The following is a 14,372-nucleotide window of genomic DNA, read 5'->3' as shown; positions in this document are numbered from 1 at the left end:
TAGTCTAGTTTTTTCAACCTTTATTTGCACTTCATCATATTTTTAGGCCTTTTCTCCAATAACGAGAGAGCTCAGACCTTACATCTTTTATAAAAGTCAGATATTTCCTGTAATCATGTGATTTCACAAAGCTGCAGCTCTTGGAAGCAAGCAACTACATATTTATTTTATATATATTGGTCAGCATGCTTTGATTATGGTTAGATTCTAAAAAACTGTCATTCCATGGTGTTTTTAGAAAACTGTAATTTATATACACATTAATGCTTAAACTGTAACAAATATACAGTTTATTTAGAGATATGAGAAGAAGATGGTAATAATATTCCCTTCTGGAAGATGAAGTGTTTCTGAGAATGATGATACCAAACAGGACTAGACCATAAAAGAAAGTGAATATATGAGATGTGAAATGTTGTTCATTGAAAGGATTTTAGGTTTAAGGCTAAGTACTTTATAAGAAAATATTATTTTTTCAGTCTGAAAAATAGAAACTGTTTTTCTTTCCTTCTGTACTTCTAACTCCAAGTGTGCTATGGCACTGGAGAATGAATTTTCTGTATTTTTTTTTTCTAGCAATAACACCCTCAATAGGATCTGCAGGAGTTAGCACATCTCCTGCAGAGCTTGTGTTCAGGCAAAATTAAGAAATCTTTCTGGATAGCAGCTGACATAGAATAGAGCTGTTTGTCTTTTCCCTGTAACCTTGAGAACTCTAGCTTCCAGGAACACAGCTTAGTGCTATGCTAACATGTCTGTTACTGACAGGCAGTTGTCTTAGGCTTTGCTGATTCCATTGGGAGCAAAATAAATGCATTTACTGGCTACTATGCTTGGACTCATATTGATAGTTCAAGCAGAACAAGCAGCAGTGTCTGATCTACAAGTAGGATAAACTATTTCTATATAGAGTTTTCATTTATAAATGAAGTATGCTTTCACATAGCTAATCAAATGGGATGAAAACATGCTGAAAAGCTGTAGCATCCATATATCCCATAAAAGGATGCTCACTTTAAAGAAAGTGAAAAGCTCTACAGTATAACTTGAAAAAAAAATAGTTGTATGTTATTAGCAGGGCAAATGTGATAGTTTTTCCAAATCAAAAGCTGTGGCAATCCTTTTTAGAGCAAGTCACATACGCATACTGCCATAGTGGTTGCCATAAATTGCCACCAGGGAGGGGGAGCACTGAAGAAATGATGGGATGACTTTCCATCCCACACCTAAAACCATAGTGGGAACCATAGCAACAGCTGGGCAGGAGACTACAGCATGTTTCACATGGCATAAGAACATGATAATTCAGGTGGACTCACACTGGTAGCTTTTAATTTTTAAGTGGTTTATCACAACATGCAAAGCCTAGTTTTATGTTCAAGGACACAAAGAAGATTTGCTTATGGTTCGGTAGTAACTGGCCACACAATTTCAGACATTAACATCCTGTTTCTCTTTCCCCCAGCAGCTCCAAAGTTAAACCTGCAGTTATGGGTCATAAAGCATTAGTCTCTCAAGCACTATCTGAAAGACTCAGCTTTGTTAGTAAGTAGGTCCACTGATTTTTGAAGATAGACTAGCAAAAGTCAGCACTAGAATGGCACAAAGCATTATAATGGTCATGCTGTTGCAGGCATCTTCTCTGGAAATATTCACCAGCCTTTCCCCACTCACCTGAGGAATTGTGCAGGATAATACAGGATAATAAAGATGATTTAAACTTCATTTCTTCGGGCTCCTCCATTTTAGCTGCAGAAGGAACATGGCATTGTAGATAGAATATGCTTCTACTAAACTGCTTTTTTTGTGTAATATCTGGAAAAAGAAACCAGCTTTGTGTTTCCTTTTGCATAATACATTAACACCCTGTCACCTATAAATACTCAGACTCAACCTCCTGTCAGATTCAATTTGTATTTCTATTTAATATTTTCTTCCCCTTCTTTCAGCACACTCTTTGATACTCTTTGCTTTTTTACTGGCTTCTTGGGAGCTTGTCTGCACATGAAATTAATTTAGCAACTCCTTTTGAGTATTCCTGTTTTGAAATCTTACTCAGTTTTAGGTTGATTTAATTTCTGAAGTAATCTAAATAGGTGATAAAATATCATAATGAAGATTTCTAAATACATTGGTATTCAAGAAAAAAATACAGATTACAATCATTTTCTACCTTAATCCAAAATAACATTTTATTTCTGCTCTTAAAATAAAGTCTATTGCTACTAAGACTCTCCCTAGTGAAGTGAGACTATGATTGATGTTGAAAATATAATTAAATGAATAATATAATATAATGTAATTTGTAATTTTAAAGTAGCTCTACCATAGCAATCTTTTTTTAATTCTACTTTAGTCATATTTAATATAGTTCCCAGAAGCTATGAATCATTCTGGGAACAGAAGACTTTTCTTCTGATGGACTTCCTACTTTCTGCATGACCATTGCAACACAGAAGTGTCCAAAGATTTTCTACAGAAAATACTTTTAATTTGATTAAGAAGGTCCCTTTAAATAATTTTGTTTCATATATTCTTTGTACCTCTCATCACTCCAAGCCACTAACATGGGGGTCCCCACATCAATCCATTGACTATGGATGGAATCTGGAGGGTTTGAATAAGGAAAAATTTTCTCTCAAATTCTGACTTCTTTTATCATACAGGCTGCCTCATCTGGGCACCTTTGACCTCATTATTGGGGTCTTGAATCCACAACTGCCTCCTCTTCATTCTCATCCTCCTCTTCCTCCTCCTCCTCCTCTGTGGTGTCTTCATATGTCTGCACTGCAGAGCGAGACATGTCCCGGGAGGGACGCTCAGCACTGAGACCCTTTTCCTACACTCAGCACTGTTTTTTCCCTACCTCCTTCTGGAAATCTACAACAATATTTCTCCAAGAAAAATCCTAGGGCAATCCTGGGGGGCCGTTTACCTGCTTGGAGGCAATATCATTAAATCTACCCATTTCCCAGATGCAAGCGTCCTTAACTCTCACTCATGCTGAGGGGCGGGCAGGTTGCGCCATAACTGCAGAAAAACTACAAAAATGTTGTTTCCAGACCACAAGGTCATCAAATGTGGACACATAGTGCTGTTCTGTCCTGTATGGTCACATACAGTCTGTCACAGAGGGAGCTAGATCAGGACTGTGGGGTGTTTTAAATATTGAGTTTAATTTACTCATTATTCTTACTCCTTCACCATCATCCCCCCCAGAACAAAGAAAAATTTTATTACTATCCACTTCTTCCAGTGAAATGTTTCTTAGAATTGGCCTTAAAGAGACAGAAAATTACCTCAGTGCAATTACATAAATTGTTGATGCCAGTCCAGGAAATCTTAATATTTCTTTTTGTTTGAAAAGTACATATGTGCTTGTATACATATATTGCAACTCAGAAAGCTACTGCTTAGCAAATAAAAGCATATTGTCAATGGAAAATTTGTCGAAATCCCAATTTCTAAAGGCTCTTATTTTTCTAGCAGCTTTTATATGTCACCAGTGCCATTGCTGAGAGTAGACTGATTTTGGGGGTTTACACAGGTTAAATTACCTTATGACATTGTATGATTGCTTTGGAACACAGCAATATATCTACTAGATCCAGTGCTTAGGTTCTAGGCACTAGCAACATTACTTAAAGCAAGGAGCTGTCATGAAGATTCTGCACTCACTCTCTGCCCCCATACAATTCATAAGGAGGATACAGGTGCTTCATGCTTCCAAAGATTTTAGCAAAAGAAATCACATTTTTTGTTCCACACTTTTTATTCTGCTTCTGCTATTTACATAGTTAGGATATAGACGAAATTAAAGATTTCTTGCATATTAAATGTAGTGAGAGCTCAGATCTGAAGGGAGAGGGTTCAGGAGCTGTAGTTTTATTATCAGTAACTTTGGGCATCTGTCCCTGATCTTTCCCTGGGCCTGGGATTATAACAGTTATTTTCTGCATTAATGGAGGAGGAAAAGAAAAAGAGGAACAAATGTCAACACAGTGATGTGTTTAAAAGGTCAAAATTAAACATGAAGTTACATCCGCCACGGGACAGGACAGCAGTGCACTAAAAAAGGAATGACCATCCCTGAGGAAGTGTCCTGGCAGTTCTGCACCAGGGCAACAGCCAGGAGTTTTCACTGTATTTGCCAGCAAGGACACAACTCCTGCCACAGTGGCATCAGGGACAGTGAAAAGCCAGTCTCTGTCCTCTGCATGGACCCCACCACTCTGCCCAGCTGCCGGTGGCTCTGCACTGCCCCTTAGGCATGGAGATGTCACAGGTCCAGCCACCTGAAAATCTGCTGGGCGGTTTCCAAGCCATTGTCAGATCCCACTGACAACAGACCTCAAGGCTCTTCTTTCCTGTATGAAAACAAAACAAATATCTGATTTATCCCTGGTTTTAATTTATAATATCTAATATGACTGGAAACAAGTAATTTGTAAATATGGACAATATTTGACTTATTTTTAATTTTTATTTTAATCAATATCCCAAGGCATATCCCCAAGGATTTTTGTTAATACTGACTTTAAGCAATTAACAGATGTGATTCTTCTGCCAAATGTTAATTAAGGTAGTATAGTGAACAACCTGTACTAAGACTAGATCTTGAAAGGATGTGCAGAAATTCTTCTTAAAAATCTGGTGCTTTTCCACAGCAATTAACAATCCTTTCCACTCATGTTACGATGAATCTATAGGAATTTACAGGAATCTCAAAGCATTCTGGATCCCAGAGGATGCCAGGGGGTGATGCCAAAGCTAATCAATGCTCTCTCTCTCAGCTATCCACCCCCTAAAACTCATTATGAACAATTGTCAATGACATTATAGTATTTGCTGCAGGATGAGAAATAAATAACAAAAAAAAAATCAAAAAAAAAAGAAAAAAAAAAAGCTCCCAAACAAATACATTTTGAAACAAACAAAAACCCCAAAACCACCAAAAAAAAAACTCAGAAAACCCACCGAAGTAGCTGTTGGTTACAGGGAAATGTAAACGTCAAAAAGATGCTTTTCCTACCGCTTTTGTTTGTTCTGAGCACCACCTGCTGGATGTCACCAGCTTGCACGAATATCCATCCCTGCAGTGAGGTTATTTTAACACACAAGCTGAGTGAGGTGGATCCTGCTCCCACATACAAAGACAAGACCTTTTATATAAATATCGCCCCAATCCTCATAAAGCAGAGGCAAGTGATATATGTTTTACCATTTATTTCTAAACACATGAGAAGCACTTAGTAGGTCATGGATTGCATCAGTGTTGAAGGTGCTGAAATGAATCAGTGGTCAGTGGTACAGCTGAGTGCTCCTGCATTAGGCACTAATCTGCTCTGACCTCCAGACAAGCACTGGCCAGAGTGTGCCTGGGGAAGGACAAGCTCTAGTCCTAATTATCAGACTCATGTTTACTTGGTGTTAGAAGGTGTAAAAAGAGGGGTTTAACCTTCCACTTCTGTTTTAGGCTTACTATCCTGCCTTGTAATGTAGCAGCCATATTCTGATGTGTTTGCTCCTTGGAAAATCCCATCTGAATTTCCCCAAAAGGTCTGGTTACACTGACTCTCGTACTTCCCCATTAGAGCTTACTAGACTTGTATGAGGAAAACACAATCTTATCTCATCTTGTGATCCCCAAGACACCTACTTTAGAAGCCTTTCAAACTATGTGCATGTAAGCTGTGACATTAAAGTGTCCAAACTGGTCTTTATTAGCTGCTGCTTAATTTTTTTTACATTAATTTTGCAAAATTTAGGGGGTTTTGACAGGTATTTCATGCAAATCTTGGGGAAAAAAAATAGCAGTATTATAAATTGTTATCTGCTGAATTGCTAACATACAATTATTATCTGTGTGGAGCTGATACAGTTATGAAGAGAACTGTACCAATCGCTTTTGAGCAGAAAAGTATCCCTGACTGAGCTATACCTTGAAGAGAGAATGAGATAAAGAAGGAACCATCTCTTCCAGAATTGTCTTTCATTTTTTGCCACAAATCCCCTGACTTCTCGCTGAAAACTGAGGCAAAATGCAGATGTTGCTAAGGGCAAGGCAAAGCTAACTAGTGCAGAGAGAAGGAGCAAAATAGAACATACTTAGAACCCCGTTTGAGAAGGATTCTATCCATGTGCCCCAAAATTCAAGCTATTTACTCCATAAAGGACACATGTTAAACAGAAACCACTTCAGGACAATTTCCACTTGTTATTTTTCCTTTGGTAGCACAGGATATATAGACCAAATTGAATATACAGTCTACAGTGTTTACAAAAATAAATTTGTTCTACTTTGGATTTTATTGTGAATATATGAAGAATATAGGAGTCCAGATAATAGTATGAGTCTGCAAAGGGTAGATCAAGAACCATCACTGCGAATTTTAAAACACCCTCATAATTCCTTAGAGAATTCTTTCCTTAGAGACTTTCTTTTCTGAAATAGAAAAATTATTAAAAAGTTGGGGTTTTTTATTCCTTAGTCCCACTGTGATTGCTCTAGCATTCCAAAAGATAATATCCAGGGTTCATAAGCAAAGAAATAGATTGCTGGGTGACAGAACAAAAGAGTGAGAAATCATACGCCATCATCAAAAGATGAAATCAGATGCACTATTGTTAATAATTTACTCCAGATGGCACAGCACTATTGCCACTGTGATCCAACTGAAGTAGAAACAAAAATATTTAAGATTTATGGAAAGATGGAGGAAGCTGATGTTCTTATTGCCTGAGAATGTTCTTGCAATATCTGATAACATTTAAATATGTTTACTGAGGTAAAATCAGAGTGTTGTGCCATAACATAGGTTGAAATGGATCTTTGGAAGTCACGTGTCCAACTCCCCACCCAAAGTAGAGCTGGTTACAAAGTTGAATCCAAATTTGAAACCATAAGGTTTGTCAAGCCAAATTTTGTATCTAGGGATCAAGATCCCACAGCCTCTCTTGGCAACCCCTTCCAGTGATTTATCACCCTCATCAGAGTAATTGGCTTTGTCTTACCTCTTAATTGGGATTTTAACTGTCTGTGGCTTGTGCCCATTTCCCCCAGCACTGGAGGCTGTGCACCTCTAAGGGGAATCTGGCTCCATCATCACTATAAACACTCACTCATCCGTTGGAGAAAAAGCAGTTTGTTTGCTCTTCTGTGGGCTGAACAAACCCACCTCCCTACAACATCTCCATGTCACATGTACCAGTCCCCCAATCATGGTGGTGGCCCTCTGCCACTCTCAGCTCAGCTAATCAGTGTCTTATTTGTACTGAGAAGCACAAAATTGGACGTAGTACTTTTAAGGCAGTCTTAGGACTGTTACACTGAATAGACAGCAGCAATCACATCCCTCTTCCTGTACCTGTGGTCTTACTAGTACAGTTATTGATGTTCTTAGGCTTCACTGAAATACACACAAACCAGCTGCATATAAACCAAACACTGCTGTGTACTGTGTTGCTCTAATATAATTGTAATGTTGCTGTGTTGGACTGTAACTGAATTTCCAGACACAATGTGTTGTTAACTGCTGGTGTTATTTAATTAATAAACATGCAATGTAAGCCATATTATCTATTTTTAAGATAATATCTTAATGAAGGTCTGTAAGCTGGAGAATCTCTCCTATGAGCTATACAACAAAATACCATGTGGAAAAACGCAGCAAATGCAACTGCAGTAGAGGCACACACCACTTTGCACTGCTGCAGTCAGTTTTATCCAACACTAATGAAGCTTTGTAGAACTCCTACAGAGCAGATAATTGTTATATTATACAGAGGGGAGGAACTGAAGCATAAATAAGCAACTGAACTAATTTTGAAGTCCGCAGTTATGGCCTAAATGACCTCTTACTGAGTGGGAGTTTTAGGAATGATTTAATTAGAGAAGAACTGGGTCAAGGCTAAATGCTTTCTAAAATCTCAAGCTACCTTTTCTAACTCAAGGTCGAGCAGAGAACAGAAATCAAAGAAGGCTCCCCTCCTAATCCTACAATTTATTTATGCATATCATACTCATAAACAGTAAATCAGATTCCTCCTATCCATGTTCTACCATTCCCATTGGGAGCAACACAGAGTAAAAAATGTGATAGTATATGGATTTTTTTGAACCATTTAATAATTCAGATATTTAGTTTTTATGTACAATACATTGGTATCCAGAACACTTTTCACACATTGCAAATAAATGATATCCCATGAACACCATGTTAGCAGGGCACCATGTCAAGCTACCTTCTTAAGAACATGTTTTCATAGCATGATAAGACACTTTGCTTACCTTCAAATCCTGAAATATCTTTTAGAAGATGTAAGGACTTTTTATTTAACAGAATGAAAATTTTTGTTAGAAGTGAGATAAAAGATCTCAAAAATGTTTCTGGGTGAACAGTGAGATTTTCTTTAATTGTTTTCTTGGAAAAACATTTCACGACTCATATTAAAGACCTTAAAATCAGGGGTGCTTATTGTATCACAAAGAAATTTACACTCTTGAAAATGTCAACTTTATAAAGTAATATAACAGAAAAATCAGGAAATAGCCACACAAGTTATGAGTGCCACAAGATGGCACTGCTTCGTGCCATCGGCTCTATTCTAAGTGTCCTAAAACTACGAACAGGTTAACAGAGATGGTAAAATAAAACCCATAAAGGATACATGTATAGGTTTATATATATAAAATTAATAGTAATAAATTAACACAAAATATGAAATATTAGCTAAATAGCAGATTCCATAGAAATAGGGTAGAACTCATTCAGCAATGACATATTTGCCTCAAAGTTATCCAGAGGTGGAAAAGGCCTGGAAGTAAAGAACTCATCATTAAGATGGTCTAGTATTAAAGCTTTCATTGTAAGACTTAAGGTTCAGGAAATATTTGTCCCCACAGCATTCCTCAACCTTTTTCTTTTCCTTGAAAGATAAAATTCATCTACACTGGTTTCTATGGTCAGAACAAATATTTTGCAGAAGAAAGGAATTCTGTAGCATGGGCACTTACACATTTGTGCAGAATGTGTGTATTAACATTATTGACAGGCCTAAGAAGAATTGTACCCAAGCTTCCCAGAACAGCAGCGTGACACAAAGCTCCATGTTTTGATCCTGGAGAACAGGAATTTGTTTCAAGTTGGGAGAAAGGTGGATCAAAATAACTTATTGGGCACACCCAATACAGTCAGTTTGGTATTGTCGGTGGAAACTTAAGACAGCTGATGCTTATTCAGACCTAAAAAGTTGTGTCTCTTCTATTAGTGGGTTGCTCCATAAAGCTCAGGTAGCTTTATTCCCCACATTCCTGCATGAATGTCAAGATCAATTTTACCTGGAAGGTCTTGTCCTGCACCTTCTTTGCATTTCTCAAGGAACATTTTGTTCCCAAAGGCCTATGGAAGAAGGCATTCATTCCCACTGACATCACTGGGAAAATGTAGGCCGTTAAATCTTTGTCTGGTTAGCAGTCTTAAGTTCTACATACAAGTCCTGCTGGGGAGTGCGTCACAAAATTAATGTGCAGCCTGTCTGTATGTCTGTCTTTGTGTCAACACAGGTGAGGGCAACTTTCTCTCTTGAGGGAAAATGTTAATTTACAATATTTTTCAGGTGTATCTTAGAAAAACAGGCCTGGGGCATTTGACTGTGTTTTGGGTTGCAACTCATCACAAGTAGATCTGTGTCTTCAAACAAAGCCAACAATAAAAGGAAAATCTCTGCTGAATTTAAAGGGATGTCTGAAATTCTTTCCTTTTTGGATTATTTAAATATTGCCCTTATTTTTTCTACCTCTGTATTTGGAATATGCAAGAAAAGAAAATATTTAGCTACAAAATGTGCATGTCTGTGTACAATATTACCTCAAGTAAGAAACATCAAATTTGATAGCATTGCTAGAAGCCTTTCTAAAAAGTATTAATTTGCTATTCTAAAACATTTTCCAACTCTTTCTTAATAGTAGAATCAATTAGGTTGGAAAAGACCTTAAGACTGAGTTCAACCATCAACCCATCCCTGCCAAGCCCAGCACTAAACCATGTCCCTGAGCACCACATCCACATGCCTGCAGGGATGGTGACTCACTTCCCCATCCCAACGCTTGACAACTCTTCTGGCAAACAGATTTTTCCTAATACCCAATCTAAACCTACCCTGGTGCAACCTGAGGCCATTTCCTGTCATCCTGTTGCTTGTTACTTGGGAAAAGAGATTGACACCCACACCACTACCCAACATGGTGAAGTGCACTGCAATAGACTGTCTTGAAAAGCTACGACTTCATTGATTAAAGGTCCGTTCAGCTCTACTATTGGAAAAAATATTTTTTTGCAGGCATTATTTTAGCAGCCTTCATGGAGAAGGAAAGCAGCAAAAAAAAAAAGGGGGAGTAGGATGAGGGATTTGGGATATTTTAATATATTCAAGACAGGAAACGAATAATAACTGTGAATCTTGGCAAAGGGTTTCTCAGCTCAGATCTTTATGTGTTTGCTGGGAAGGGAGGAGAGATAGGAGCAGGGAAAAACAGACATAGTGTTTGGAAGGTTGGCTCAGGACCCTGAAAAATGTGTTTGTAGAGAGTTCCTATTCTGCAGAGAGTCCAGCCTTGTCATGTCTCTAAGCAACAAGATCTATAATATGCACTTGCACTGAGAGAGAGTAAATTGCCTCAAATGTGCATAAATTTTAAGCCAGACCTGAATCTTTATTTAGTGATTGCTTTCTTATCACAGTAAGTAGGGGAATAAATATTGTCATGGCTTCAAGACCTTCATAAAGCTTATTATTTTGCAGTATTCATGTAATATCTAGAAATTATTTATATTCAGAGTTCTGAGTAATGCTCAAAATTACTGTGTGGGCAAGGCCCTTCACCTGCAAAATTCACCTCTTAATATTTTTCAGAGGATAGTGATGACAGAATGTAGAAATCTCTGGATTATGGAATATTCATTTGTGTTATACCTTTATGTAAAATACACATTTTTATCAGTGCTTGTGATCTATATGACACTAAAGGTTTACATAAATAGTAATAAATGAATGCTCTAAATCTAGGAATAAATTGAGTTGAATTATGAATAAAAGATTTCATAATTCCATTAGAAGTAGACTTCTAAATTGCCACATGTAAATATGAAGTATACTACCTCTATTCCAGGTATATTTATATATTTACATAATTATATTTAATTTTTTTATAAAAAATGTCACAAATTAGATTTAAATCTTTCTGTTTATTTACAACACTCATTAAAAACTGTACAAGAGCTGAAATAATATTTTTAAATGGAAAACCAATGTTTTGAAGATTAGAAAAAACCCCAGTATTTATGGGACTTGAAAATTGGACTTTTTTTTCTTTTTTATACCTGCATTAAGGTAACTAGAAACATTTCAATATGACTGAATAAGTCTACTATAAATGATTGAATTTTACCACACAGAAACAACATTCTACAGCTCAAAGAACAAAGAGAAGATAGTAACAGCTCAAATGACATATTAAAAGTGTGAATTTGGCCATCATGATAAAGTTGGTGCTATTGAAGATATGGGAGATTTATTTATTCATTAAATATGCCAAGGTAGGTGTATAGCAACAACACTCTGACTGGTAACATTGGAGGTCAATGTGTAATCAGTACAAATTGCTATATAACTATGTATAGGACAATACAAATTAGCTAGGTTGGACAAGAACTTGGGGGAGAATTCGGTATCTGTACTTCCCTTGATAAAGTCTCTTTCATTGGTAATGTCCTCTGAACTGGATCATCTTGTCAAATAATAAACACCAAGCACACATACAGACTCCTACAGTTAGAAACATAAGCATAGGTGCCTCCATCTCAAGTTTAATTCCATCCTAGATGTATTTCTAGAAGACCATTAGAGAGCTGACGTGATGGTCCATGCCTTGACATCTAGGATTGTCAGATACGTGTTAGTGTTGACTTGGTCCCTACCTGCCACTGCAGAATGGCCTGGATCACCTTTGCATTTGACACATCTCTTCAAGGCTTCCAAATATGCAAGGCATGTCAAAAAGCAGTGGGTACTTATGTGTGAGCAGGTGAACAGAGGATATTTTGAGTTTATGTATGCCTTCACAGCAAAAATGGCTCAGCAAGCACTCATCATCTATAATTTTCCTGGTACCAACTAGCTTTAGTATCCTTTTTTTTCCTCTTTCTTTTGTGGAATCTCTTACATAGTCAGGTCTCTGTTTTCAGATAGTTTAAATGGTATTCATCTGTCCTATTTTTGATACTTTTATATGATCAGATCTCTTAGAATAATTTTCTAGTCAAGGTGGCTATGACACAATTTTAGACTGCAATTAAACTCATCCTAAGGTACGTGGTTAAAATAGGTCAGATGAATCACATGCCCATTTCTCCTCATTGTCTTTACAGTATGGCTAATTCAGGTGTACACCTCTAAAGTCAGGTCAAATGAATCATGCAATGTGGTATCTCCTCAAGGACAGATTTGGAGGGAGGAGTTGCATTCCTTCCAAAATGACTTGTTACCACAGTGTTGTCAGAAGTCAGAAAGATTAATTCTACCTGCATATTTGTGTGTGATTGTCATTTTGCATGTTATTGTTTATAAGTCTGAATAAGTAAAAAGTTTCACCTTGGGAAAATAGGTATATCATTAATATTTGACTGAGCATTTTAAAATGGTTTGGTTTAAAAAGAAGCACATAATCATGCTTTCACAGCATTAGCCTCAAACATATGGCACAAAATTTGTTGGCTTTTTGTCTTTCTGCCATGCTGAACACAGGAGAACAGCAAGCGTTTTATGCAGCACAAGGGGGACCAGATAGATAATGACTTAACAATGCATAAAACCTAGCAGCACAAGGTCCATGCCTCACATAAATTAATCATTAAAAGAGACTTGAATTTACACAGCTGGTTTATACCAGAATAATTATTATTATCATGTGCTTATTTTGTTCTGGTGCTAGGAGTCCTAGACCTAAATTTGCTCTGTCCTCTAAACAAAGACTGAGAGTTGAATGAGGCCTTTCTGGGATGAATATTCTACCAAAAGCTTTTTTCAGCATAGAATAATCCTCTTCGCTTTTGATCCAATTCATCAAATATTCCTTCATGCAAATACAGTTCCTACTGAAACTGGATTGTACACAGATCAGTGAAATTATGGAAGCTATAAATAACTGGCAGCATCTAAAAGTTCAGCAAATAGGAGCAGAAGAAAGAGCAGAAAGCAGGAACGAGGAGGATGAGGGAGCTTCACTGTCAAGCTGGCTTCGGTGTCAAGAAAATGCCACATGTTTACTGCTAGGCAATAAATAACTGCATATGGTCATGACATATGCATATGCAAGTTGCTAAAGCTCAAGGCGCTGAACAACTCAGAAATGACAAGAAAGTTGAAATACCTTCCTGATGGAACTGAGGACCAAGAAATCCTTAAAGAAGGAAAAGACGTGGAGGACTAAACCTGAATATCCTTGAAGGGAAGTTCTGAAGAGCTGCGTGAGTTCACATGTGAACCAGCTCTAGTGCAGCCTGGAGATTTAATACTGGAGGAGGTACATGCATATGCGACTGTGAAGCATCTATAAGTTAGTCAGACGAAGGATGAGAGAAACCTTTAGAATCCAAATATTACATAAAAACATATGTTACTAGTATTTACATTAAAACTGTTTTCTAAGCCTTTATGACAGTATTGTTTACCTTTACACGTATGCCTTCTTAGTGAGAAGGCTGCTCTCTTTAGCAACTCCCAGTTGGATGACCTGGTTCCACATCCCCAAAGCCTGGAACTTGCAAGAGCTGGACACCATAGTAATGGATCAAAGTTATGTTTAACACCTTGCTATTTCACAGGAATTGAAAACAGAGAGACACAGAAAAAGAGGCTTTATAGAAAGGGAAAAGAGATAGCAAAAATTACCTGTAGTTTGCAGTAGTCAGGTAGATGTGAATCTTCGTTAAAAGGGATGTTATGTGCCTCAGAAATTTTTTGCCTCTACTTTTGAAGCACATTAATGATTATTATAACATGGCATTTTTTGTTGTAGCTCCATGCATTATATATTATCTATAACTATTTTGTCTCTGGGAAAGTTATGAATATTGAAGTTATTTTACTGTCTTGAATTTTGCATCCTAGCTTTCTCACAAAAAAAAAAAAGGAACAAAGGGGGAAAAAAAGCATTAAACATGTATTCAAATGAAAGATAGTGTCTATAAAAAAGATCATCTTGAAATAAGCCAGTAGACCTCCCAGGAATGTTCTATTACAAATATTGTCGCAGTTGGAATGAATACCTCCTGCAGCCTAAGCCTGCTACCATAACTGGTCTGACTCTGTTA

At 37.1% G+C, this 14,372-nt stretch overlaps 1 long non-coding RNA gene across 1 annotated transcript in view; it reads right to left on the bottom strand.

Moving 5' to 3' along the window:
• Positions 1-1,773, bottom strand: part of LOC108449264 — a 30,256-nt gene extending 28,483 nt beyond the window's left edge. Inside the window, exon 1 of the long non-coding RNA XR_001865413.1 lies at positions 1,675-1,773. This is a non-coding gene — a long non-coding RNA (uncharacterized LOC108449264). The remainder of the gene's footprint in view (positions 1-1,674) is intronic.
• Positions 1,774-14,372: the final 12,599 nt, after the last annotated feature.

This window comes from Corvus brachyrhynchos, unplaced genomic scaffold, assembly GCF_000691975.1.
Source record: "Corvus brachyrhynchos isolate BGI_N302 unplaced genomic scaffold, ASM69197v1 scaffold116, whole genome shotgun sequence".
Taxonomy (NCBI): Eukaryota; Metazoa; Chordata; class Aves; order Passeriformes; family Corvidae; genus Corvus; species Corvus brachyrhynchos.
Note: the sequence above shows the minus strand (reverse complement) of the source record. Positions and strands in the feature narration are given on the sequence as shown.